This window comes from Catharus ustulatus, chromosome 26, assembly GCF_009819885.2.
Source record: "Catharus ustulatus isolate bCatUst1 chromosome 26, bCatUst1.pri.v2, whole genome shotgun sequence".
Lineage (NCBI taxonomy): Eukaryota > Metazoa > Chordata > Aves > Passeriformes > Turdidae > Catharus > Catharus ustulatus.
In genome coordinates this window covers 1,522,141-1,550,000 of record NC_046246.1, presented here as the reverse complement: position 1 = coordinate 1,550,000, position 27,860 = coordinate 1,522,141, and the positions used below count along the sequence as shown (strand labels likewise).

The 27,860-nt window shown below is 49.0% G+C and overlaps 1 protein-coding gene across 6 annotated transcripts in view; it reads right to left on the bottom strand.

The window, feature by feature from the left end:
- The window catches only part of HIVEP3 (HIVEP zinc finger 3), a 258,580-nt gene that overhangs the window by 193,631 nt on the left and 37,089 nt on the right, over window positions 1-27,860 (bottom strand). The window contains exon 2 of one of the 6 annotated variants that reach the window (XM_033080616.2): window positions 8,345-8,410. The exons of the other annotated variants lie outside the window; for them this stretch is intronic. The gene's annotated coding sequence lies outside the window, so the exon portion shown is untranslated. The remainder of the gene's footprint in view (window positions 1-8,344; window positions 8,411-27,860) is intronic. 6 annotated transcript variants of the gene reach the window in all.

Here is a 27,860-nt window from a genome sequence, read left to right as displayed (position 1 = left end):
CCTCCCAAGCCACCTGAAAGCTTTTGGGAGTGTGCTGCTGCTGCCCTGCCAGATTTTGCCCTTTTCTGACCCAGAGATGGGGCAACTGAGAGCTGCTTTAAAAAACTTTTATTCCATTTCTAGTTTCATATGAAGAGTGAGACAATTCAGATGTTATAATTCATTATAACCAGAAGTCAACTATTTCCTAATTACAATTCATTATAAGCGTTTTTTGGCTTATTAGTTTTTGTCACATCATGCTGAAAAATGCCTTCAAGTTAATAATTTAAAATCACTTCTCGTGGGTTCCACTACAATGCATCTTTTATAATTCAATTTTTCCAAAGTGCTAGGTCTTATTTGTAAGGCCACTCTTTGAAACTTTTTTCTAGCTCTGTTTCTTTCTTAATTCCATGCCCTATTCCATGGCATTTTGAAGTTAGCATTTTTTATCTTCAAGTTTGCATATTGTGTGAGCTTTCTGTAATAAAAAAGCTGAGAACTTTTTATAAATCCATTTCCCACATGCCCCCAGTGACACTGAGCCAGCAGCACAGGAGCATCCCCACATCCCCTGCTCCTGTTTGACTGGAAAATAGATCCCCAAAACAGGAAAGGGAGGGCTGAGCTCATTCCCAAACACAAACAAGCCAAGGAAGAGGGAAAACCAAACTATTCCTCAGCTGGAAATTTCCCTTTCTCTGCCGGTTTGTTTTCTTCCAAGTCTCCACGTTGGAGCTGGGGAGTTTTTTGCATTTTCTGGGTGTTTGTTAAACAAGCAAAAAGTGTCTTCCCTAAGGCCTGGCTTATTGCAGAGAATGTGGGGGAAGCACTTCCTTGGGGAGCAGCTCATTGTGCAGGAAAATTAAACTGGAGCAGGAGCTAAATCCTGGAGAGTCTCACCAGCGTTTGTTGGGTCTTTCCCTGCAAAAGTTTTCCTGTCCCAGCATCTCTGACCAGGAATTCTCAGCTCCTGGGGCAGAGGAGCAGCCCAGGCTGGAATTTCCTGCATCCCCATCCCAGGAGAACACAAATCTCCTCCAGGGATCACCCACGGATGATTCCCAGCGGCTCCGGAGCCGCGAGGGAGTGAGAACAGCACCAGGAATTGGAATTGCTCTGCAGCCAGACTGGGAGGCACTGGGAACAATGGGGGGCACTGGGGGCAGGCGTGGGGTGAGGAGGGGAGGGCTGTGCCTTCTGTGCACTCCAGGGACTCCAGGAATTCCTTATCCCACGGGTTCTGCATTTTGATTTTCCTCACGGCTTAAGGAGGCTCTGAGTGAGCAGAATTCAGAATTCCCCCTAAAATCCATGGGGAGGTGAAATAAGGGGTCCTGGCTCCGAGGGTGGCAGGGAGGTGGGGAAGGGGAGCTGAAATCAGGCACAGGGAGGGAGCACAGGGCTCCTCCCGCTGCCCTTTCCATTTGGATTGGAATTCCTGGATTGGGAATAACCCACGCTGCCTTTCCGAGCGCCATCGACTCAAACACCAGGAGCCCCCAGGAATCCAATGATAAAATCCAGCACTGCAGGCAGGCTCAGGCTTTGTTTTCCCTTCAATTCCTGCCTGGACTCTCCATAGGGAAATAGGAACTTTTGTGGGACTTTGTGGCACAATTCCAGCCACATTCCAGAAACTTCTGAAACACTCTGGGAGTTGTGGGTCGGATGGGGCTGGGACAAACCTGGAATGGGGGAAATGTCCCTGCTCGTGGCAGGGGTTGGACAGCACCAGGGATGGGCTCTAAGGTCCCTTCCAACCCCAAACCATTGTGGGAACTGCCCTGGGTGTAACCAAGGACAGGTTGGGCATGGACATCCCCTCACCTTCTCCACATCCAGCTTCCAGCAGAGCAGAATCTCGGGACGATTTTCATTAATCCCATCCCTCTGGATGAGCAGGGAGCTGTTCCCCCATCCCTGCCCATCCTGCTGGGGAGGAAGGGGAGCAGATCCTCCCGCAGAGCTCCTTGCAATGGGAATTTTCCCTTCAGGAGCCGAGGGCGCTGCGGAGGTTTCTATTCCGAGCCAGAAAACAGCAATTAAACCCTGAAACAGCAATTAAACCCTGACCCCAGAGCCTCAATTACAGCCAGGCTGTTTACAGCCACTCAACCCACAATTACCGAGCCTCAAACCCCTTCCAAAATATCCCCTTTTCCCAGGAAAATAAGCCAGGCACGTTCTGTTGCTATCCCGGGTTGGTTATTAGAGGCCTTGCTCAATATTTGGGCTGGGCTCTGTTGCGTGACCTGTTCTGGTTTATTTTTCCCTTCCCCTGGGTATTTTTGGGATTTTGGGGTATTTTGTCACGGCACTGCCAGCCTGGCCAGGCACGGATCATGGTGAGGAACAGCCCAAAGGACAGGGAAAAATGATCTGGGAATAAAAGGAACTCTCCAGCATCTCCAGCTTGGGTAAAGTCATTTGTTCTGCCCCTCCTGTGAGACCCCTCAGAGCAGCCACTGGGACGAGGAGGAGGGAAATACTTTTGGCTGAAATTTGCTTTTTTTCCCCAGAAAATTCAGTGAGAAAAAGAGCGTTTGGGGCATTGACAGCCACGGGGAGTTCTGTCCCCTCAAAGTCTCTCCAAAATGGGTTTAAAAGCTGCATTTTTGCAAAGCCAAGTGCACAAACACCTGGTCACAACTCCCAGCCCCCCACTGGGATGGAACTGGGATTTGCAGGAGGATTTGGTGACACTGGAGGTTTTTTCCCAATGTTAATAATTCCATGGGTTTTTCCAGCTTTAATTATTGCATAATTTAACCTGACAAACCCAGAGCAGAGAACTTCAAACACTTCTGGCTTTTTCCATCCAGAAATGCTTTTAAAACTCAGGAGGGTTAACAGGAGTGAGGGAATGATGCAGGGATTTGGGATTTAACACATTTCCCAACACTGACTCAAAATAAAGCAAATTAACATCACTGGGCTGCACAATTGTCACCCAAATTTGCTGATCTTGCCAGGCCCAGAAATGCTGCACTAAAGGCGTCGTTCCTGCTAAAAAATATTCCAAATTAATCCCATTTGGCTGCAAAGCTGCCATTAAAACCCAGAATTTCTCCTTTGTGGCAGGCAGGGAGCCAGAAGGATCCACAGGAAATTTCCAGGTAAAATTCCCATGGAAAACAAAAGTGCCCAGGAGGGAGAGGGTGGAGTGGGACAGGCGGGGCAAATCCAAATTTCCCTGAAATAATCTCTTTTTTTTTTTTTTTTCCCAAAAAATGCTTCCCAAGCATTGCCTTCCCATCATCCTGAATCTCTGCTCCTTCCTCACAAAAGTATTTTACACAAATATTAATAATTTTTTTTTAAATAAGAAATCTCTCTTTGCTGCAGTTGGGGGGAGCATCTCACCTGTGCTCACCTGTCTGTGGAATTACACAAAATTCCCTCCCTGGATTTCTGCTCCTTCCTCACAAAAGTTGATATTTTGCACATATATTTATCATTTTTAAAATAAGAAATCTCCATTTGTTGCAGAATTTAAGGGAGCATCTCACCTGTGCTCACCTGTCTGTGGAATTACACAAAATTCATCCTGGATTTCTATTCCTTCACTAGAGAAGTTGATATTTTATCAAGGTATTTATGATACTTTTAATAAGAAGTCTCTCTCTGCTTCAGAACCAGGGTGGAGCATCTCACCTGTGCTCACTTGTCCTTGGAATGACACAAAATTCCCTCCCTGGATCTGCTCCTTCCCCATTGGAATTTAAAATCCTCACTTGGATATCAGCAGGTGATCAGCACAATTCCTGAGATTCCCTCAATTAAAGGAAGAACAAACCGCTGGAATTATCAACATTCCTGGGCAAAACTCGGAACCACAACTCGGGAGAGGGTTTGGGGTGATTTGCACAGGGCAGGGCAGGAATTTTATCTCCCTCCTATCACTGTGTCCTATCAGACACCTCAGAAAATCCCGATAAATTGGATGATAATTCCAGAGGGTGTGAAAAAGATGGATTAGGGGGAAATCCAGTGGTTTCTGAAGAAATTCCTGCTGCCAGCGGCTGTTCCTCCACCCCCTCCACCCTCACACACAAACGCATTCACCCAACTCCGGGACAAAGCCTCAATGCCAGGGAAAAAGAAAAGCTCCTTTTATTCCCGGAATTCCCATCAATGGCTACTTTATCTGGAAATCGAGGCACATGCTTCCCAAACTTCCAGGGGGAGAGCGAGGAAAAAAAAAAATCTTCCTCCTGTGCCATTAACACTTTGATGGCCGGGGTGAGGAGTGGGTCCTGCTGGAGACACCCGGAGCAGAGGGAAGGGAGGAGAAAAAAGGGAGGAGAAAAGGGAATGAAAAAGGGAGGGAAAAGGGGGGAAGGAAAGGGGAAAAGGAGAGGGGGAAAGAGAGGGAAGGAGCCCCTCTGCTCTGGAGCCCCTCTGGGAGAGCTGGGGGTGCTCCCTGGAGAGGAGAAGGCTCCAGGCAGAGCTCAGAGCCCCTTGCAGGGCCTGAAGGGGCTCCAGGAGAGCTGCAGAGGGACTGGGGACAAGGCAGGGAGGGACAGGACCCAGGGAATGGCTCCCACTGCCACAGGGCAGGGCTGGATGGGATCTTGGCAAGGAATTGTTCCCTGGCAGGGTGGGCAGGGGCTGCCATGGAATTGCCAGAGCAGCTGTGGCTGCCCCTGGATCCCTGGCAGTGCCCAAGGCCAGGCTGGACATTGGGGCTGGGAGCACCTGGGACAGTGGGAGGTGTCCCTGGGGTGGCACTGGGTGGGATTTCAGAATCCCTCCCATCCCAAACCATTCCAGGATTCCCAGGTATTTTGATCACTGCTTGGCTCTTGCACCCTTCACATCACCAGCTGAAATTCCTTTCCCAACACAATCACCCCAAAACGGGAAGGAAAGAATTCCTGGCACATTTGCCATGAAAAGGGCTCTCACTTGGATTCCTCCTTCCTGTCACCACAACACCAAAAAAGTCCAAAATGACCCCAAATTCCACTGCCCATCTTTGGAGAAGCACCAGGCACCTCAAAGCAGACACAGCTCCAGTCAGTGACCTCTCACAAGCACTGAAAACTTAATTTATTGAATAAATTTATCCATTTATTTATTCAGCTGAAATTCCTCTAAGGAATTTACAGTGGAGAGTTCATTTTTCCTGGGCATCCCTGCTCTATTTGCTGTTTCCTTTCACCATTTTTGTATTGCAAATAAATCCCCTCCAGGTTACAGCCTAAAGACACAGGAGGAAAGGGAAATAAAAATGTGGAAAAATAAAAGTGAAACTCTTCAGCTTGACAGGAAAAAATAAACTTTGTGCTCGTGGGGGTCCCTGGCAGGTGTCAGAAATACCCAGGAAAGATTTATACAGAAAACCCAAAAATGATGATAAAAGCACAGATTCAGGACCCACTGAAAACCCAGCAGGGCTTTGCCTTTTGCAGGGTTTCCTTCACATCTGTGGGGTGACCCAGCCTCACAAACTCAGGATTTGGGGTTATTTTGGGGATTTAGCCCCTCCCCATCCCCTGTTTGCAGTGCTGCACTCAGCAGGGTTTTCCCAATGGCTTTGTTCTTTCCTCCCTGATGATTTTCACACACGGGGCTCATCCCTTTCCCTGAGTTAATTTGGATTTAATGACAATTCCCAAGCCAAGGAAAAGCTGCTCTGCTTGGCCCTGGACATCCAGCACCAGCCTGGGACAGAACAAAAGAGACCAGAAGAGACCAAAGGGGACAAGAAGAGACCAAAAGAGACCAGAAGAGACCAAAGGGGACAAGAAGAGACCAAAAGAGACCAGAAGAGACCAAAGGGGACAAGAAGAGACCAAAGGGGACCAGACCAGTGCAAAGGGGACCTGAACAGATCAAAAGGGACCTGAGCAGACCAAAAGGATCTGAGGGGACCAAAGGGACCAAAACAGACCAAAGGGGATCTGGAGAGACCAAAAGGGACCAGAAGGAACCAAAATGGACAAGAGGAGACCAAAAAAGACCAGAGCAGAGCAAAAGGGACCTGAAGAAAGGACCAGAAGAGACCAAAAAGGATCTGAGGAGACCAAAAAGGACCTGAACAGTCCAAGAGGGATCAGATCTGACCTGACCAGACCTAAAGAGACCTGAATAGAACAAAAAGGACCTGAGGAGACAAAAAGGGACCTGATCAAACAAAAAGGGACAAGAAGAGACCAAAAGGACCTGACCAGACCAAAAGAGACCAGAAGGGACCAAAAGGGACCCGACCACACCAAAAAGGATCTGAGGAGACCGCCAGGACCCTTTGTTTTTGCCTTTGGGGCATTAAAGATCCCTGCAGCTGCGTTCCCCAGAGCCTTCCTGGGAGCTCAGGGTTAACTGATTTATCCAGTGAGCAATTCCAGGGCTGCAGAGTTACTCAGGTGCCAGCCCTGGGAGTGCAGAACTCGCTGGGCAGGATTAAAGCAGGGGATTGGCTTTAAAATTCTGACTTCTCAGGCTGCTGTGGGGTGGAAAAGATCCTAAAAATCCATCTCATTCCACCCCTTCCCCATCCCAGGCTGCTCCAAGCCCCGTCCATCCTACCTTGGAAAGATTTTTTTAATTCTTTCTCTTTCATTTTTGTTGCTTGATTAATTATTAATATTTAAGCAGAAACTTCCACCCACTTTATCAATGAGGAGAAGTGAGAACCCAGCTGGAAGCAGGACACAATCCCAGCACATGCTGCTCTGGGGTTTTATATTTTAAGGTGCTGAAAGAACATTTTTAAACCTCCTCCTCCTCTCACCAAACAGCTCAGACCCTCTTCAATTTGTGTAATAATTGTGCTGCTGAAAGACATTAAAAAACCAACAAACCCAGCAAATCTTTGCTGAAACAAAGCAAAGAAACCACAAAAATGCTGAATTTCTGAGCTGGACTCTTTGCAGGACGTGGTTCATGTCAATTATCAAATAAAGGAAAATCACATTGTGATACAGAATGAGATTAAGGAAAATAAAATTTAAAAGAAAAAGAAAACAACTTAATGGCAGCTCAGCATCTTCAGAAGGGCTCAGGACTTGAAAGGGGTTTGGGATCAGTGCTGGAGGAAGGAATAAATTCATGTGTGGAGGGGAAGGGTCTGGGGGCTGAGAGGAAAATCAAGAGAAATCAGGGAAGAGGAGGGGAAACTCCAGCCCTGTGAGACATCAGGGAATAAAGCAGCCCCAGTTGGTTGCTGTTTTTCCTGAAGATGCCCATGGATAAAAGTGATTTTTATGCCCAGAGCAGGGGGATATTTTGTATGCCAAAGGATGATAATTGTATTTATTCCACCAAAATCACAGCTGCCATCCCCACCGTGGCAGGAAGGCAATGATCACAGTGTGGAGTCACTGCTGGTCCTGGAATTCAATGGGGCCACACCAAAAATCCTTCAAATTTCATGGACAGAAAGGAGGGAAAACCTCCCACATTCCCAGGGATGAGAGGGGAACTTCCAGCCACAGTCCCAGGCAGGAATTCACCCTCCAACACAGCTGTGGGCAAAGAAATCCTGAATTTCCAGAAGGCAGGGACAGAGTTAAATCCCACCCATGGAATTGCAAAGGGAGCAGCTCTCACACCCCAAACAGGGATGGGCAGGAAGGAATCCTGGAGCAAAACCAGGATCCAGGAGCAGGAACCCCAGAGGAAGGTGGGACCACAGGTGGGATCAGGCTCTGCTCAGGGAACCTTGCACAGAAAATGAAGGAATTTAAGGTCCTTTCCATGAAATACTTGCCAAAAGGACCCCGGAAATTATTTATTCCACAGCCAGGAATCTAAAGAGCTTCATCTTTAGAGTATCACGGATTTGAAACCAGCTTTTTGCAATAAAATCCCTGCAGCTCTTTCCAGCCCTGTCCATGGAGCCGTGGAGAGGATGAGATGTTTAATTAATTTAATTACCCCTGGTAATTGCCTGGGCAGAGCCCAGAGGGGCTGGAGGCTCCTCCCTGGGACATTCCAGGGCCATTGGGCACAATGCTGTGCAGGGAGGTGGCACCAGTGACCCCGGGGTCCCTCACACCCATTCTGGGACTGACATCCCATTTCCACCCTCCAGTGTCCCCAAAAGGGATCCCAGGGGAGCTGAGTCCCCTCTGTGCCCCCCTTTTCCTCCAGGGGAGGGGGCAGAGGGCAGAGGCTGCTCCTAAAGAACAATTCCTCTTCCATTCCCAGCTGGAATTTCAGCAGCCCGTTAAATAAATCAGTTTAATTAACGAGGTGCCCCTCAAATGATGCTCAAATTGTTCCCATCCCGCGGGCTCAGCTGTCAGGGCATGGCCATGGCACCTCAATTCACATCCCAAATCTCCTCCTTTCCCTCTAAAATCTATTTAATATTGGGAATGTTTGGTCTGGAATAGCAGAAGCCAAGGCTTACTTCATGCTCTGGCCTTGGGGCGTCTCCAGGGCAGAGACTGGGAAGCATCCAGGAGGTGTCTGAGGTCTGGAAAGAAACAATAAATGAGAATCAGTGTCCCCAGTGCCACCCTGGGCTCCCCTGAGCCTCCCCAGCAGGAGCAGCCCTCGCCTGGGAAACGGGAAAGATCCGAAGAGCTGAACTTTTCATGAAGGTATTTCCAGAATGAAGATTTCAGTTTTCACCACAGTGCTACAAACAGACCTGAAAATAATTCAGTGCCAGCAAATCCACTTGGAAAACCATGATTTCCCAAAAGAAATCAGGAATGAGAAGGGAAAAATCAACTACAGCTGGATCTGTCCAATCCTGCAGGATACTGTGATCCCAAACCTGGAGAAACCAGGAATGAGAAGGGAAAAATTGACTAAAGCTGGATTTCAGGAATGAGAAGGGGAAAATCAACTACAGCTGGATTTGTCCTCAGCACAGCCTAAACTCTGAGCAGAATTTAAATCAAATTCTTAATTCTGAACTCAACACGGCCACAGCTCCACCAGAGATGCTCTGAACAACACTTGGAGGAAAATCTGAGGAAGGGAACAGAGAGAAGGAAAAGGGGAAAAGAGGACAAGAGGAAAAACTCAGAAGGTTTTTCCACCTTTCAGGACCTTGTGATCCCAGGCTGGAGTTCAGCAAGGGCAGCTCATTTATAAATAACATTAATTTTAATCATCACTAAAATTAGCAGCAGCATCAGAAGGTTTGGATCCTCTGACACAGCAGTTCCACAAACAGAGCTGCACGAGAGGCTGGGCAGCTGCTAAAATCCCAATTATTCTAAAATCCCAATTATTCTAAAATCCCCATTATTGGAATGATACCAAAGGATTCTAAACTCCCAGGGATTAAAATCCCACCATTTAATCCAGCTGGGATTGCAGGGACAGCACTGGGGAGGGAAAAAGGAGGGAGAAGAAGAGGGAAATGAGAGAAAAGAAGAGGGAAAGAGGAAAAAAAGAGGGAAATGAGTGTCACCCTCCCCCCAGTGACAGGTGAGGAGCTGTCACCTCCCCCTGCAGTGACACTGGGTTTATTATTCCCACACACGTTCCTCTGGTGACATTGAATGACTTTTTTTCCTTCTCTTTTTTTAATCATTTGGATTTCTCACTCTTCATGCAACGCTTCCCTGGAATTCAGAGTAATCTGTAGGAAGTGCCAGGCAGGCCTGGATAAATTATTCATGGGAGGGGGGATTCACAGGTATGAGATAGAGATGGAAATATGGAAATAAATAGAAAAATATATAAAATAGAAAAAATATAAACGATAAAAATATTAAAATATAAAAGATAAAAATTCTAAAAGATAAATTTAAAATATATAAATAAATATGTATAAATATATTAAAAATTAGTTACAATAAAAATTATACAAAATATAAATATAAATAGTGGAACAATTTCCAATCTATGTCTTGCAGAGGTTGCTGTATAAACACAGATAACACAACAAGAGACACACCAAAAAAAAATGAAATAAGCAATTCCTTCATAGAAAAAGAAGGAAGAGGAACCCCCAAACTCTGCCAATAAATCTCCAGGAATTCAGGACCAATGTGCTCCTGCCAACTCCACTTATCCCTGTGGCTCCTGCACTGATTTCAGTTCCCTTTGGTTCTTCTCAGCCCTGGAACCACTTTTTGATTTTCAGGGAGTCCCAGAACATTCTGAGCTGGACCCCCAAGGACCCAAACCCCAAAAATCCCCAGGGAGAGCCTCAGACCGATCCAGGCACCAAACCCAGCTGGGGCCACTGCCCTGCTGCCCATGGGGGGGCCTGGGAATTCCTGCACAACCACAGCACAGAGCTCCTCCTTTCCCTTTCCTTTTCCTACAATGCTTTCAGGTCCTTGATTCATCACTGATTCAGGAATCTGAATCCCAAAATGGTTTGAGTGGGATCTTCAATCCCCCCCAGGGACACCTCCCACTGTCCCAGGTGCTCCCAGCCCCAATGTCACAGGAAGGAGGAGTCCAAGTGAGAGCCCTTTGCATGGAAAATGTGCCAGGAATTCTTTCCTTCCCGTTTAGGGGTGATTGTGTTGGGAAAGGAATTTCAGCTGGTGATGTGAAGGGTGCAAGAGCCAAGCAGTGATCAAAATATCTGGGAATCCTGGAATGGTTTGGGATGGGAGGGATCCTGAAATCCCACCCAGTGCCACCCCAGGGACACCTGCCACTGTCCCAGGTGCTCCCAGCCCCAATGTCCAGCCTGGCCTTGGGCACTGCCAGGGATCCAGGGGCAGCCACAGCTGCTCTGGCAATTCCATGGCAGCCCCTGCCCACCCTGCCAGGGAACAATTCCTTGCCAAGATCCCATCCAGCCCTGCCCTGTGGCAGTGGGAGCCATTCCCTGGGTCCTGTCCCTCCCTGCCTTGTCCCCAGTCCCTCTGCAGCTCTCCTGGAGCCCCTTCAGGCCCTGCAAGGGGCTCTGAGCTCTGCCTGGAGCCTTCTCCTCTCCAGGGAGCACCCCCAGCTCTCCAGCCTGGCTCCACAATTCTGCAATCACGGAGTTTGGGTTGGGAAGGGCTCTAAAGATCACTCAGTCCCCCCCAGGGTCACCTCTCAGTGTCCCAGGCTGCTCCAAGCCCAATCCAGCCTGGCCATGGAACCATGGGAACAACTCAGGGTACAAAATTAAGATTTGGGAGAACTTGCAGCAGCCCCAATTCCTCAGCTGCAATTTTTTCCCTTCTGTATTGAAGCATTTGTCAATATTTTGGTTTGGCTGAGGGTTTTATTCAATGTTGCAACACCAAGCTGGGTTTCCAGTAAGTGCAGAAATCTGTGAGTCAGAGCCTGGGCAGGAGCAGCAAAACCCCAGCCCAGCGGCCACTCCAGTGCTGGGTCTGCTCCAGTTAGGCTGAGCTCACTCAGGGGTTTGGGGCAGCACCCACAGCACCTCTGGGGTTGAATTAACCAGGGCTGGGTGTCCCAGAGGCACCCAAAGGAAAATCCCAAACCAAATCCTTCCTCCCCCAGCTGGGAATGATGCTGGGTGTAGGACAGGGAGCTCTGAGCTGGACCAAACCCAGCACTGGGGACTAAGCCTGGTTTTAAGGGGATTTTAAGCCTGGTTTTAAGGGGATTTTCAGGCACTCAGAGCACAGGGGCAGGATGCAGGGACACATCTGTGGCGCCTGCTCCAGCTGTCCAGCCCGGGATCCTGAGCTCCATGAGCACCCCATGGTCCCACAGCTCTCCAGGCAAATCCCAAAGGCTCCAGTGTGGGGTTCAGTGCAAATCCACTGTGCAAATCCTGGACCTTTGCCATGCCATGGATCTCTCCCTGTGTCCTTCACACGTACCTAAAACTCCCCTAAACCCCAGATTTACTCACCAGTGCTGTGATTTAACCCACCCCAAATCTCCTTGCTCTACACCTAGTCATTCCCTAAGTAAAAAATGAAGATTTCAACCAAAAGTAAAGTAAAAATTCGGAATTAAAGCAAGCACTGTCTAGGCTGAGTGCAAGTGCTCGCTCCCAACCCCAATAATCCCCTTTAAACTGAGCGGGTTTTGTGCTGGAAAAGGCCAGCTCCAAATAGAAACCCAAGAGGAGAAATAAAGCCCCGTTCCTGAAGGAATAATGAGCGCAAATCCAACAACAATCCTCATTAATTAAAGCCAGCACAGCTCCCCGGAATGACAGACAGATGGAGAAACAACAACAACGAGGGGAGAGCAGCAGGAAAAATTGTCAAACACTCTGGTGGAAAAGGAGGAAACGGATCCAGGGCTGGTTTTGAGGCAGGGATGGATGGGGATGAGGGGAGGGAGCTCAGCTCCAGCCCAGGCACGGCCACAGCGCCCGCGGGCACCGGGCACCAAACAAAGAGCTCCGGGCTCTGAAAGGAACCCTTCCTATTCCCATTCACAGCCCGAATTAACACAGGGCAATTAACGAGCCCGCTGGTTCATTATGCAGGGAATGAGGCACAGGTGGGAGAGGCTGTGGGGCAGGAATCTAAAAATCCCTGGAAAATCAACACCTGGGAAAGCCCAGCACGGCTGGGTGTGCTCATGGGGGACACAAAAAAGTGTCCCCACCTTGGACAGGCAAAACCCCAGACTCTGGGACACAAGTAGGACGGGTTTTTACTGATTTTTTTTCCCCCCTGGCACCGCTCATTCCATGCACAGAAATCACGGAGTGATGGCTTTGGGCTGGGACACCCCCAGGAGGTGACAGCTCGAGGTCACTCCTGGGAGCCAGGGCTGTCCTTCCCAGCGCAGGGAATGAGATCTCATCCCTCCTCTCCGGGCTAAAAATCCAGGATTGGAGCTTTCCCCAGCCTGGTTTGTCCGTTTGGATCAGCTTCAGTAGGAAACAAATCTTCAAACAGCCTTTAAATCTCTCACCCTGCAGCACGAGGAGTTCCAGCTGGAGAGGAATTCCAGCTGGAGAAGAATTCCAGGCACATCCCGCAGCACAGGACAGCCCTGGCAGGCCGGGAATGGCTGGGACAGCTGGAAAACTGGGAGGGAAAGGATGGATGGGCAGCCCTGGGACAGCTCGGGCAGGTCTCTTGCTGGGAGGGAATTCAGGGGATCTGATTTCCACACTGCCCTGGGCCAGATTTAACAGCATGAGAGGATGAACAGAGAATGGGAAAAGTGAGCAGGAGGTCAGGTCCATGGCCAGGAAAAACTGGAAAATCAGGAGAAACTTGGAGAAGGCAGAAGTCTTCAGCCAGACTGAACGCTGAACCCCTGTAGATTCCATTCACCCCTTCCTGCCTTTTATTTTCATCTCTTGGAGCAGCAGAGGGAGCAAACCTGAACCCTTCTGCACCCTGCATCTGCCAGAACTTTGGGATTTCTGTCACAAGGAGAGGAGGAAATAAATTGAGAAAAAATTGAAAGAAATGAGAGAAGCCAAAACAAGCCCAGGGAAATGCAGGGGAAGGAGGAAGGCACGGCAGCCACATCAGCAGATCTGCCGTGGATTTGGAGCATCAGGCCCTTCCTGGGCATCCAAGGACACCTGTGGTGCCAGCACAGGATGGAAAAGTGCCTGGAAGTGGCCAGGATTACACAGGAGGGGGCTCAGGCACTGCAGAGATGGGGTTTGGTGTTTTCTGCTGGGTTTGAGCTCTCACACACAGAGTTGTGTTCCCGTCCCTCTGGACACAGCAGGGATGGATTCCAGCCCAATGAATCGGGGCCACAGGGCTGTAGGACAGGCTGGAGTCACCTGCAGGACCCTGCATCCCTGCAGCTCCCATCTCTGCTCCCTGGGACAGGGACAGGGACAGGGAAGGGCTGGAGCTGGGCCAGGGCAGGCTCAGGCTGGAGATCAGGGAAAGGTTCTTCCCTCCCCCAGAGGGTGCTGGCACTGCCCAGGCTCCCCAGGGAATGGGCACGGCCCCGAGGCTGCCAGAGCTCCAGGGATGGACAGGGGGGATTGCTGGGCTCCAGCAGCTGCAATCCATGATAATCCATGATCCCTGCTCAAGACATTCCATGATTTGCCTGATGTGGGAGGCATAGCCTGACTGGCACCCACACCTGGGACTGGGGACATCCTCCCTCCCCAGCTCTGCTGATGCAAACCCATCCTTGGAGCTGAATTCCCACAGTTTTCCACAAAACTCAGCCATTCCCTGCCAGTAAATCCATCAGGAGGCATCCAAGGGCCGGACTGTCCCAGGTCCTGCTGGGGGCACGTGGAGATTGTGGCTCCTGACCCTTTCCCTGCTCGGGTCCATCCTGTCCCTCTGTTCACACTCCTCAGGTGCCCCCTGGCCCCACAAAACCCACTCACCATGGAATTCTGGAGGCTGTGCTATTCCAAAAAACCCTTCCCACGGGGATTGTTCAGTCCCTGAAGTGATGGAGGAAAAAAAAGGAAAAGGAAAAAAAGAGGAGAGGAGAGTTGCTGCTGTCCAGGCTGTGAACAAGTTGCTAATTTTCCCTGATAAGCCCTGGCACTGACCCAGACTGTCCCAGCCTGGCAGCTCCTCGGGGACACAGCAGCCCTGTGGCACAGGACACAGGATGGAATTGGATGCTCCAGCCCTGCTGGGTGAATTCAGAAATGGGTGATCTGCAAATGGGAACTGACACATTCATCAAAGGGCTCAGCCAGGGACAGCTCCAAAGCAAAGTATGAGCGTTCAAAAAGTTATAAAAAGTTAAAAACCAAACACTTTGCAGCAATTTCAGCACTTTTCCCTGCATTGCCATTGAGTTTTATCAGAAAGTACAAAAAGCTGCTCAAATCAAAGAATCACGGTGGATTTGGAGCCTCTGTGCTTGTGCAGGGCCTCTCCTGGAGCATCACAACCTCTGCTTGGCAAAACCCTCAAAACAAACCCCAAACATTCCTGGCCTCTCCAAAACTCTGGAAGGTCCTGATCACAAACAAGGACCTGCCACGGGTCCGTTCTCCAGCATCCAAAGGATTCAGAGGGAATTCTCCTCCCAGCAGAGGCTGCAGAGCTCTTCTGGGACAGCAGCCTGTGCCCAGCCCCAGGGATCTCTACTGATTAGCAAATCATTCTGAGGGTCATTAGCAAATATTTCTTAGGGTTCATTCATTGAAAATCTGGCAAACCCCTGATGATGCCTCTGCCACCACAGAAATCTGAGAGCAGTGAAATGAAATTTCACAAATATCATTTCAGTGAAGTCAAATATGAGAAAAGAGTTTCACACAGTGACACTTCTCATTTTCCCTTTGAACACCGAGGAGTTTTCCTGAGTGCTCAAGGTGAGCTCTGGAACTTCCCAGAAGCTCTGAACTCCAAAATCTCAATTCCCCCACACCTTCAGTGGCACCAGGGGACACAAATTCAAGTGTCACACCTCCAGTGACACCAGGGGACACAAACTCAAGTCCCCCACACCCCAAGTGGCACCAGGGGACACAAACCCTGCCAGGCCTGGCGCTGCCCTGAAGGAATTTGCATTTTCCTTGCCTTGGCTCCTGTTTTCCCAAGAAGATCCAGCCTAAATCCCCTGGGAGCAACCACCAGGCTCCCTTGGAGCAACCCAGAGAGAGAGAAACAAAATCTGTTCTGCTCCTCATTAGCCAGGAGTTAATTAGACAAATAAAGACAAATGAGCATCTCAGTATCATCTTCCCTCTTTTTTTCCTCTCTCTCACCTCTCTGCTCATCCTCTTCTTCAGCCCCAGCCAGATCCCCCAAAATGAGAGGATAAAGGACATTTCAACATGTTCACATTTAATAATTGTTTCTAGAAAAGCCTCCTGGCCAGGTCTATGTTCCTGACTCCATGAGTTACTCCCTACAGGTAACTCCAATTATTTTAATTTCAGCTTTCATTTTATTTTTTATTTTATCTAATTTTCTGTTGCTCCTAACCATGAAATATTTGGGAAAACAGCGCAAAGAGCTGTTATTAATCTCTGCCAGAAATCCCCAAATTTTGTATAAATTGACTCTGAAGAGATTCTGTGATGAGCAGAGAGGCCTCTCTCTGTTCCCACCTGGAGAACTGGAGAACAGAAAACAAGTCTTTTTTTCCTTTTCTTTTCTTTTTTTTTTTTTTCTTCCAAACCTTTAATTTGAGCCTTTAATTTAAAATTTAAACCTTTAATCGAAATGGATGCTGCATTTTGAGGTGCTGGTACTTCTGAAATAAACTGAAAGGAGCCACTCCATTTAAAAAGTGCAAATCAAAGGGGCAAAATGGGGCTCAGAGCAGAAATTCCATGGAAAAATCCGACAGAAATCAGGGCAGGATTATCAGGGAAAATCCTGGACACCACTCCAGGATAAATTCAGCCTGGCACATCCAGGAGCAGTGGGAATGAAGGAGAACAGCCCTGAAAGAAAACAGCCCCAGAGCTTTTAAATTGAAATAAATAAATGTTATAGAAATTTTTATTTTTAATAATGAAATAAATAATTTTAATCCATTTAAATAAATAAATTATAAATAAGCTGTCGTTGATAAAGTCCTTAATCACTGCCAGAGGTGCAAAGAGCCAAAATTATCCTGTGGATCTGGCTCAACTATTCCAGGATATCCCACTCCAAGGCTTGGAAATTAATCAAATTTTTAAAATTTTTATCTAATTTTAGTCTAATTTTAATCTAATTTTGTTTGTCTTTGCCCAGTGGGGAGGGAATTGAAGATTTTTCTCAAAGGATTTGTTCCCCAGATGAGGGCTGAGGAGTTTAACTCTTCACAGAAGCTTTTCTTGCAAGCCCAGAGTAAATTTATGCAGAATTTAGGAACTTCTGGCAGAGATTAACAACAGCTCTTTGCGCTCTTTTCCCAAATATTTCCTGGTTAGGAGCAGCCCAAAATTAAATTAAATACAAAATAAAATGAAAACCTAAACTGTGAATGATCAATAGGAACCCAAACACTAAGAACTGGATTATTTGGGACCAATGAATGAGAATTTCTCTGGGTTTTTCATGGATAAATATGGGAAAAATCCCACGTGGGATGGGATGATTTTCCCTGCACAACCCAGCAAAGTGAGGATGAAATTATTTCTGTTGCACATCCTGGCCAGAATAAAGCAATGCTCGATTTTCTAACACTACAAATGCTGTTGGAGAGGATTTTTTGTTTTCCTGCAGCTTTGGTGACAGCCACAGGTGTGACTTGGTGGCTTTTCCCACAGAAAGATGTCCCAGATTATTTCAATTTCCCATTCTCCAATTTGGTGATTACATCAAGAATTACAGAAAAGAAATAATACAGTAACTACAGAAAAATAATACAATAATTAGATAAAAGAAATAATACAATAACTACAGAAAAGAAATAATACAATAATTACAGAAAATAAATTCTCTGAGAGCAGTGGCCCTGCTCCCTCTCCCCCACCTGGAGATTCCAGGTGGCTTTTCCAAGCCTTGAGCTCAGCAAGGAATGGGAGTGCTCCAGGAATGCATCCTGAACTCCAGTTCTGGAACTCAAAGGGATGGAATCCACCCCAAAATCCAGTTTTGGAATTCAAAGGAATGGAATCAATCCTGAATTCCAGTTCTGGACTTCAAAGGGATGGAATCCATCCCAAATCCCAATTCTGGAATTCAAAGGGATGTAATCCACCCTGAATTCCAATTCTGTAATTCAAGGGGATGGAATCCACCCCAAATTCCAATTCTGGAATTCCAAGGGATGGAATCCATCCCAAATCCCAATTCTGGAATTCCAAGGGATGGAATCCACCCCAAATTCCAATTCTGGAAGTCTAATTGATGGAATCAATCCCAAATTCCAACAAAAAGCTGCTACAAAGCCACTGCAGACCTACTCTGGGGACAGGGGTGGCCTGTGACAATTCCCAGCTGGACTTTGGCTGCTCCCAGCAAGAGGAGCTGGAGCATCCCAAGACATCCCCCAGGCCAGAAAACAACCCCCAGCACTTACAGAGCACTAATTACATAAAGCACTAATTAACCCCAGCCTTCCCCTGAATATTCCAACATTTCCCTCCCAACCAGCCTGACTCAGCCAAAATCTGAAGGGCTGGGGGATAATTCTGAGGCACTCGGGAGAGGGAGGAGGAGAAATTTGAAACCCTGGGGTTATTCGGGCATGCAAAGGCTGAATGTCCCCCCGGAGGTGCCGCTGCCACCGCAGCGGAGGTGAGGTCACCGCCAGGAAAGGGATATTTTGGGATTTGGGGCTTTATTTCAGCACTCAGGCCACAGGAACGCGAACCAAAAGATGTCAGGTGAAAGGGGGGAAGAAATAAAAATGCACATTTTGTCTGCCAGCAGCTTGAGCTGTGGGAGGGTGGGGGACACAGGAGCAGTTTGGGGGGATTTGGTGAAAAGAATTTTTTTTTTACAATGAGGGTGGTCAAAGGCTGGCACAGGATGCCCCAAACCTGGAAATACCCAAGGGAGAGTTTTTTCCTGTGAGGGTGGGCAGACACTGAGTGCCCTGAGCAGCTGTGGATGTCCCATCCCTGGAAAAATCCAAGGCCAAGTTGGACGAGGCTCTGAGAGCCTGGTTTGGGGTTCAGGGAAGGTGTCCCTGCTCCTTAGGGGGCTGCACTCAATGACCCTTAAAGGTCCCTTCGAGCTCCAGCTCATTGTGATTCCCTCCAAGTGACCTCCAATGCTTGGAGTTTTGGAGGAAATGTATGGATGAATTCTAAACACACCCTTTTCCTTCCTTTTTTCTGTTCCCCTCTCCCCTTTCCTTTTCCTCTCCCCTTCTCCTTTCTCTTTTCCTCTCCTTCTTCCTCTCTCTTTTTCCTTTCTCTTTTCCTCTCCCTTTTCTCCTTCCCTTCCCTCCCCTGTGGGTTTTCTTGGCACAGAGGGCACTTGAGGGTTATAAACCGATGGACAAACCCAAACCTGACCCTAAACCCCCCGAGCAGCCCCAAACCCCTGGCAGACCCCACTGCCTTGTCCTTCCTCCCGCTCCTCTCCCCCAGCCCAGCCCGGGGTTGTTTTCTTCTCCCCACGCTGTAATTGAGGGGATGCTGAGGCTTTAAACACAGCCCAGGAATTATAAATTCCGAGATCAGAAGGAAAGGAGGAAGGGAAAAAAGCAGGCTCCGGTTTTCTCCCTCCTCGTGTCAGGTGAGATGAGTCATTTCTGCCACAAGACATCCAAGAGGAGTCTTTTAAGGATGCAGAAAAAACGGAACACGTGGATGAAAGGCTGCTAAGAGCAGAGGGTTGCAATTAAAAATGTTTCTGTATCACTACCACGGAGCTCTGCTGAAACCACGGGGGATTTTCAGCCTCTCTCACAAATCTAAAATTCTATTTTAGGGATAGAATTGAGCTCTTTAACAGGGAAAACTACCTGGGAAAGCGGCGCAAAACATTCGGATCCCCGAGCCAGATGGAGCCACTTTGCCCCTGATCAATCATTGTCTGGTTTTATCCTCAGATGACCCCCAGAGGGAAGGAAAAAAAAAAAAAATCAAACCCAACAAATCCCTGCTGGAAAGCGAGCAGGAATCTCGTGCTCAACACTCGGCGTTCGCATCCTTCCCCCGGCTCGGGGTTTTTGGAAGGAGCCGCGAACGTTTCCAATGGCAACCGCGAAATGTCCCATCAGAGTCAGCTGCCGATTGTTCTCCCCAGCGCCGAGCTGACAGGGTGGTGATGATTGCAGGAATTAAAATCCCCTCATTTCCCTGCTTCCCATCCCTGCTCCCCGCGGGACCCTGCGGTGACCATCTGGGCAGGGTCTGCAAATCTCCCTCTTTTTTTAAAACTGCTTTGTGTTTGTTTTGCAGCCAGATTTGGGGTTTGATTGCTTGGAGCTCATTTCCCTCCCCCAGCCCGAGTCCGTGTCCTTCCCGAAATGCCAAAAGCAGGGAGCAAAGGCACGGCTGGAAAGGGGCTGGGTGTGGAAATGCCCAGGGATGTGCCCAAAACTCCGGGCTGAAGGGGATCGGAGCAGCCCCGGGTTCTGCTCCAGCCCAGGCTCATCCCAACAGTGCTGGGAAAAGGGGAGAGCAGGGACAGCGACAGGGACAGGGACAGGAGGGGAAGGGACAGCTCAGGCTCAGGGTGGCACCAGCAGGAATTTCCCCATGGAAAGGGAGCTCAGGGATTGGAACTGCCCAGGGGGTTTGGAGTGCCCATCCCTGGGGGTGTTCCAGGAATTCCTGGATGTGGCACTGAGAGCTCTGGGCTGGGGACAAGGAGGGCAAAGGGCACAAGGGGGACTTGGGGACCTTGGAGGGCTTTTCTAACCTCAGTGATCCCGGGGTTCCATTTCTTTATTTATTTATTTTAATCTATTTTATTCATTCATTTATTCATTCATTTTAATCTATTTTTTATTTATTTTCATATGTTGTTTTTATTTCTTTATCTATTTATTTTTATATATTATTCCATATTATTTCTAAATGTAATATAATATGTAAAATACATGTAATTTTAACGGCATGTTAAATATTATATAGGATTAAATATATAATATATGATATATATTATATTATCTATTATTTTAAAATATTTAATTATGGACTATTTGGTACATGTATACATGTATTATACAGCATAGATACATTGTACACTCATACATCACTATTATTATTTATTTTTATATTTAAAAATATATATTAATATTAATATTTATATAACTTACGGATATGTTATTTATAGCAGTATGCTGTAAGAAAGAAAACGTTCGTATTATATATTGTATATTATATAGTACAATCAACTATACTATATCATATAGTATTTTTTAAAATTATTATGTAATAATATACTAATATAGAATATATAGTATCACAGTATAGTATAGAAATATATATTATCTTGTATAATTATAAAATATACTATATAATATAAATAAATTTATATTATAAATATGAAATTATATCTATCAAACACCCCTATATGTCTATGTTTTATGTCTGATTCAGTGCATGAACTGCAAACTAAAAGCCAATTTCACAACTCCTAACTCGGATTCTCCACTGGATCCCCTTCCCTGGTGGTGCCAATTCCCATTTTTCCCTTCAAACAGCCCTGCAGCGACCCTGGAGCCTCCAGGCTTTGGGATTCCAGCCTGGAAATACCGAGCTTTATAAATCTAGTTTTGGAATTCCAGCCTGGAATTCCCGAGCTTTGCAATTCTAGCTTTGGGAATCCAGCCTGCAGTTCCCAAGCTTTGGAATTCCCGAGTTTTGCAATTCCAGTTTTGGAATTCCAGCCTGGAATTCCCGAGCTGGGGAGGATCCAAAGCCCTTCCCCTCCCTGGGGTGTTCCATGACCCCGGGGCAGTTTTGTGTTCACAGCCCCAAAATCCACCGGACCCCATGGACTGAGCCACTCCTGACTCCAAGGAAAAACCTCCTGCCCTGGCACGGGGCTGGGAAAAAAGGGAATAAAATTCAGAATAACCCAAGGAGCAAAGGGTTTGTTCCCCCCAGCAATCTCATGCTGGGCTGTGGGAGCTCACGGGATGGTGCTGGCAGCAAATGTTTGGATGGGATTTCCTTGGGGAAGCTGAGCACACCACAGAACAGCCAGGCTGATCCTTTGTGGGGAATTTCTGCATTCCTCAGACCTTCAAACCCATCAGCAAAGCCCTCTCCAAACCCCAGGCCTTCCCAAGGGCAGGGAAAGAAAATTCCTGTCGATTTTCCAGGGAGCAGCGCTTTGGCAGGAATATAAATATTGTTGCCACCTCAAGATGGCCTGAGAAAACCCAACCCAATTCATTCCTTCTTAATTATTATTTTAATTTTTAAAAGCAAGCCCAGATCCCAGGGCTTGCTCAGCCCAAAAATCTTAGTATGGGCCAGCAGAATTTTATTTCCAGACACACAAAAAAAAAAAAAAAAGGAGCAGCGGGGTCATAGAGCCACTGAGCCACTTCATCAGCCCTCGGTGACCTGCTGGAGGTGAGCTGATGATGTTTTGGCTGAATTAATTTGCTTCCAGCAAGGAGTTAATCCTTTTTCCTTTGCCGAGAGGAGACAGCCGCTCTTGTTTTCAGAGCACTCCGGATAATCCCCCGGCTTCCCCCGGGTTATCGGCGGCACAAAAGCGCCAAGCGGCGCTCGGGGATGAAGTGGCCGCGGGAATTTTTGCTTTTCAAGGGTTTCGAGTGCTGGAGCCGCCACAAATCGGGGCCGGGAAGAGCCCGGATTAAAGCCCGAAGCCGTGGGTGGGTGAGCAGCGCTGTGTGCCTTACACAAGGGGATTAAACTCGAGATTAAGGCTCGGATTCTCCCAAATGACTTCTGTTTTTGGATGGCTCCGGTCGTGACTTGGCGCGGGTTTGTGACAGCTGGAAAATCGGAGTTCTCCCGGGTAATTCCAGGCGGGAGCAGCAGCTACAGGGCTCCAAATGAAAAGCCATTTCTCGGCTGTTAGTCCTGCTCGTGAGATGCCTTCTCTCCCTGCCTAATTAGGCCAATTAACAGGAAAACGCGCTTCAGAGCTGTGCTGTGAAGTGTCTGGGAAATGCCTGAGCAGCACAAAGCGAACTCGCATGATTGCCACCAAGCCTGCTCCTTGTGGGATCCCATCCCTGCTCCTTGTGGGATCCCATCCCTGCTCCCATCTCTGCTCCTTGTGGGATGCTATCCCTGCTCCTTGTGGGATCCCATCCCTGCTCCTTGTGGGATCCCAGCCCTGATCCAAACCCTGCTCCCATCCCTGCTCCTTGTGGGATCCCATCCTGCTCCCATCCCTGCTCCTTGTGGGATCCCAGCCCTGATCCCATCCCTGGGCTGGGCCCACAGGGCTCTGCTCCTACTGGTGCTGAGGGACATCCCAAACATTCCAGGTCACACTGATGTCCCCAAAGCCAGGCCTTGGCACTGTCACCCACCCCAGGTGATGCAGGGCTGCCTTTCAGCTGTACAGCAATTCCCAGAGCAGCAGCAGAGACTTGGCTTGGATTTTAAGGTGCTTTCAGCCCTGAATTTAGGATTTGTTTTAATCACACTCTCCTGCTTTTTGCTGTGAGCAGGAAGAGGAGGTTGAAGGGTTCAGCAGGAAAGTTCAGCCTGGTTTGTAACATTTAGCTCTCTCTAAACAGGGATCGGGACAGGGCTGTGACAAAGACAGGGCTGTGACAGACAGGGCTGTGACAGGGATTGGGACAGGGACAGGACCAGGACAGGGCTGTGACAGGGATCAGGAAAGGGCTATGACAGGGATCAAGGCATGGTGTTACACGGGTAGGGACAGGGCTGTGACAGAGACAGGGCTGTGACAGGGATCAGGAAAGGGCTGGGACAGGGCTGTGACAGGGACAGGGATAGGGCGGTGACAGCGATCGAGGCATGGCTGTGACAGGGACAGGGCTGTGACAGGGACAGGGCTGTGACAGCAATCGAGGCATGGCTGTGACAGAAATGGCCAGAGCTGGCCCCTGCTGCCCCTGGAACACACAGGCTCCTTTTCAGCCCAGGATTTGAAAGAGCCCGGGGGCTGAGCCCAGCCCACGCTCACAGTTCACGGTGAGTTCACTCTGCTGCAGCCCCACGGCTTCCCCCAGCACCGAGAGCATTCCCAATGATCCTGCAGGGATTTCAAGCACAGCCCCCAAACCAGAGGATCTGAACTCAGAACCCCCCAGGACCGGGCATTTCACACCCTGAGCTGAGTCCCTACAAACCCTTTACAGCTGAGCCCCTACAGACTTTTACAAGGTGGAGTGAGAGCTCTGTGCCCCTGAGCAGCCTCTCCACCCAGCCCCACTGGGGTTTGTCTCTGGATCTCATCCCTCGGGGCTGTCCCACCCCCTCTGTCCCTGTCTGAGCCACGGGATCACACTGGGATAAATGGGAATGGTGGGTGTGCAATTCCATCATGTCCCATCTCCGCAGAGGCTTGGGTAGAGTGAGAGCTGGGGGTGCTCCCCTGGAGAGGAGAAGGCTCCAGGCAGAGCTCAGAGCCCCTTGCAGGGCCTGAAGGGGCTCCAGGAGAGCTGCAGAGGGACTGGGGACAAGGCAGGGAGGGACAGGACCCAGGGAATGGCTCCCACTGCCACAGGGCAGGGCTGGATGGGATCTTGGCAAGGAATTGTTCCCTGGCAGGGTGGGCAGGGGCTGCCATGGAATTGCCAGAGCAGCTGTGGCTGCCCCTGGATCCCTGGCAGTGCCCAAGGCCAGGCTGGACATTGGGGCTGGGAGCACCTGGGACAGTGGGAGGTGTCCCTGGGGTGGCACTGGGTGGGATTTAAGGTTCCTCCCAACCCAAAGCATTCCCTAATTCCATGATTCTGTGGAAGGAGGACACAGACACCTGTGTGTGCACAGCAATGAGTGATTCCATCACCAGCACACCCCTGCCACATTCACAGCAAGATGCAGAACGTGGTAACTCCTCCCTTCCTGATTCCCTCCAGCCAGGGGTGAAATCCTGCAGGATCTCCCTGAGCAGGACACAGGCACAGCGATCCCAGTGCAGGGATCATATCTCAGTGACAGGGATCACATCCCAGTGCAGGGATCACACCACAGGGATCCCATTCCAGCACAGGGATCACATCCCAATGGTGCCCGGGCTGCTCTGTCTGAGACTGATCTGAAAGCTGCAAACTCAGCGTTTCCCCAGAACATCCCAGCACTGCTTCCCTTAAAGGCTCGTTCCATTCCTGCAACTCTGGAAGAATTCCACTCTACTTTAACAGCCCTGGTCCCAAGAAAACTTGACCCTAAATCCTCAAAACCCTTGAGCTAACACGCCAATGAGTAAATAAATAATCACCCCTAAATCCCAAACTGCTTCATGCTCAAAACCTCACAGCTTCCAAACCTTTTCCATGAGTTCTAGACTGTGCCTCATTTTTTTCCCTTTATTTTTCCCCCTCATCCTAAGGCTGCCAGTTGTTTGGAAACAAGGGTTTGATGTAGGGAAGGGGGTGTTGGGAGGGAAGGGAACGCTGCTGACACAACCCGGAGTGAGAAGCAGTGATTCAGAAATCCGAGCCCATGAATATGGTAATTCTGAACCGGGGGAATTCATCCTCCTGCAGCTCCCGGTGCCAAAAAGGCTCCAACACCAGCGGGGGCTGAGCAGCCACAACAGCGCTGGGCTGGATTTTGGGGCAGGACAAAAGCAAAGAATGAGCTCCCCAAAAAGGCTGAAGGAGCTCGGGGAGCAGCGCCTGCCCCGGCAGATCCCGAGCCCATTCCCGGGACGGAGGCGCGCCTGGAATTCCCCTCCTGCTGCTGCAGGGATGGGTTGGGAATGCTGGAACCCCCCGGGAAATGTCTGTTCTGGGGGGCACAGCCTAAAACCTCTTCATGCCCCCAAGGCTGCAGGGCTCAGAGCTCTCCGGGATCCCTGCTCAGCTCCTGTTAATCCATCATTCCCGATTGCCGGGTGTGACCCCTCTCTGTGCATTCTCCGGGACATCTCCCCACTCCTGCCTTTCCCGACGCTTCCCAAACCCCTTCTCTTTTCCAGCAACAACGCTGCTTTTCCCCAAAACACAGCAAATTCCCGAAAAACAGCTCTGTGCTTCCCAGCATCGACACTGAACGATCCAACGGTGCATTAAACAAATATTCCCTGTCCTCTAATGTCCATTAGGTTTTTTGGCATTACCACATAAATCAAAGGATTCTCTTTATTCCAGCTTATTCTCCACTTTAAAAAATGATTCTGCATTTTTTTAAGATTTTTTTTTTTTTTCACTAAGGAAAAAAAATGTTCCAGGGAGGTGGGATAAAAAATATCTCTGTTCCCATTACCCTGGAGCTGAAACTTAAAATGAACACCAGGAAAATCATCGGTGTGCAAGGCCAGGTTGGATGGAACAACCTGGGGCAGTGAAAAGGGGCCCTGCACAGCCACAAAAAGGGATTTTAAGAACCATTCCAATCCAAACCATTCCATGATTCTGTGATCTCTCCTTCTCTTGGGGTTCTGGATCACCAAAGAATTTGTGACAAAATATCTGCAATTCCAATCATTTCAAATGGGACAAAGCCCCTGAACTGCTGACCAAGGGATGCTGCTCCCAGCTGGAAGTGGGGTGCCCTAACTGTTCTTTTCTTGCATCTGATTCATTGATTTCCTAATTTTTTATTGGTGGTATCTCCATTTCCTTTAGCCTGTTTCCAGTAACAGACCATCAGTAACAAGGAAAACCCAGAAAAACAAACAATGAAAAAAAATCAAAAAAACCTCACAGAACACCTTTTCCTGCTGGGTCAGGTCACAGAAGTTTCAGCTTTATATTATTTACCCCTCTTAATGATTTCTCATTAAATTTGATCTTCTCCGTCAGAGGTCCTCATAGCTACCAAGAAAAAAAAATCTATTTTCTTTTCTATTTCTTTTAATGCTACCACTTAAACCAGACAAGAGTTTGGGGTTTGTTTTTCTGTCAGTTCAAGACTTCCAGGTTTTAAAAAAAACCTTCAGGGACTTTTTAACCTGCTGAACACCCCTCTGTTCCAGTGGGGGGAGAGGGAAGAGTGGGATGAATGAATTCAGGGAACTGATGATTCCACACCTGTGAGAACCACTGCAGTTTGGGCAAACAAGAATTTCCTACAAAACTGAAATAGTAAAAATCTGCCTTTCCCCCCAGCCAGCTGGACTCCACAAATTTGATTCTGAGCCTGAAACCAAGTGATTGTCATTGGAAGGGTGACTGTCACCTCTCTGCCATTGTGGCTTGGCCCTGTGCCCAACTCCTCCAATGCTCTGCTAAAAATGAAGCCCCAAGGTGCAGGACTGAGCTGCCAAAATGCAGAGCCTGGAGCAGGACAGGCAGCAGGGACAAAATCCCCAGCTCTGGGGGCTGGGGGAGGAGGGGTTTGTGTCCCAGGAGCAGGACCTGGGGTTGGTGGCACCTCAGTGTCACCTCGGTGTCACCTGTCCTGGCCACGGGGACAGGAACAGGGAGCTGGGGCTGAGCAGAAGGAATCTGAAAGGAGCAGGGGATGGGGTTGGTGTCACCTCAGTGTCACCTGTCCCAAGTGGGGACAGGAACAGGGACCAACCCCACCATGTCACCCCAGGTGTGCTCCTGGTGAGTTGGGAATGAGCAGCACAGAAGGAGTTTGCAAGGGGCAGGGGGTGGGGTTGGTGTCACCTTGGGGACAGGAGCAGGGAGCTGGGGCTGAACAGCACAGAAGGAGCCTGAGAGAAGCAGCTGTGGGGTTGGTGTCACCTTGGTGTCACCTTGGGGACAGGAACAGCTGGGGCTGAGCCATGCAGAAGGAATTTGAGCAGGGGATGGGCTTGGTGTCACCTTGGGATAAATGACCTGTCCCAGGAGCAGGGACAGGGAGCATCCCCATCACCCCAGGCTGATCTCCTGGGAGCTGGGGACGAGCAGCACAGAAGGGATTTGCCAGGATCCTCCTCTGGAGGCAGAAGTGCCCCGAACACAGCCCTGGCAGCCCTCTGGAAGTGGCACAGAGCAGCAGCTCCTGCCAAAGGCACAGGGGCAGATTTCCATCATCCCCACCAGCACCATCTGCAGCTCTCCTGCTGCTGCTCCTCTCCTACACCGGCAGCTGCAAATCCAGGCAGGATCTGTGGGAGCTGCAGAGCTCATCCTCACCTGCAGGAGAGCCTGGCAGCGGCACCACGCCGGCAGCAGGGGAAGTGTGGACAAATTAATTACCTGCCTGAGGCGAGCTGATATTCCCCTTAACTAGGTCAAATAAACTCCAGCAAATCCTCTGCCTCCCTCTCACCTTAAAAAGAAAAAATAAAAAAAAATACAGAGCTGCAGGTTTAATGAGCTGACATTCCATTCAGGAATGGCTCTGCAGGCACAAAAGGAGAGGGGAAGGAGACAGAGCTGAGCACGTTGGTGCCCAAGGTGCCCAGGACGAGCCCTCAGTGCTCCAGCTGCAGGGAGCAGCCTGGCTTTGGATGCATTAGGAATAAGACCTTGGGATTTTCACCTTTGAGCCATGGCTGGTGCAGTGCCCGAGGCAGCTCTGGTGTTCTGTGATCCAGGGGAGTGTCCCAGCTGGAATCCAAAGGCAAATTCTGCCTGCATCCCATCACTGCTGGTCATGCCCTAGGATTTTGGCCTTTATTTGCTTCCCATCCTGTACTGCA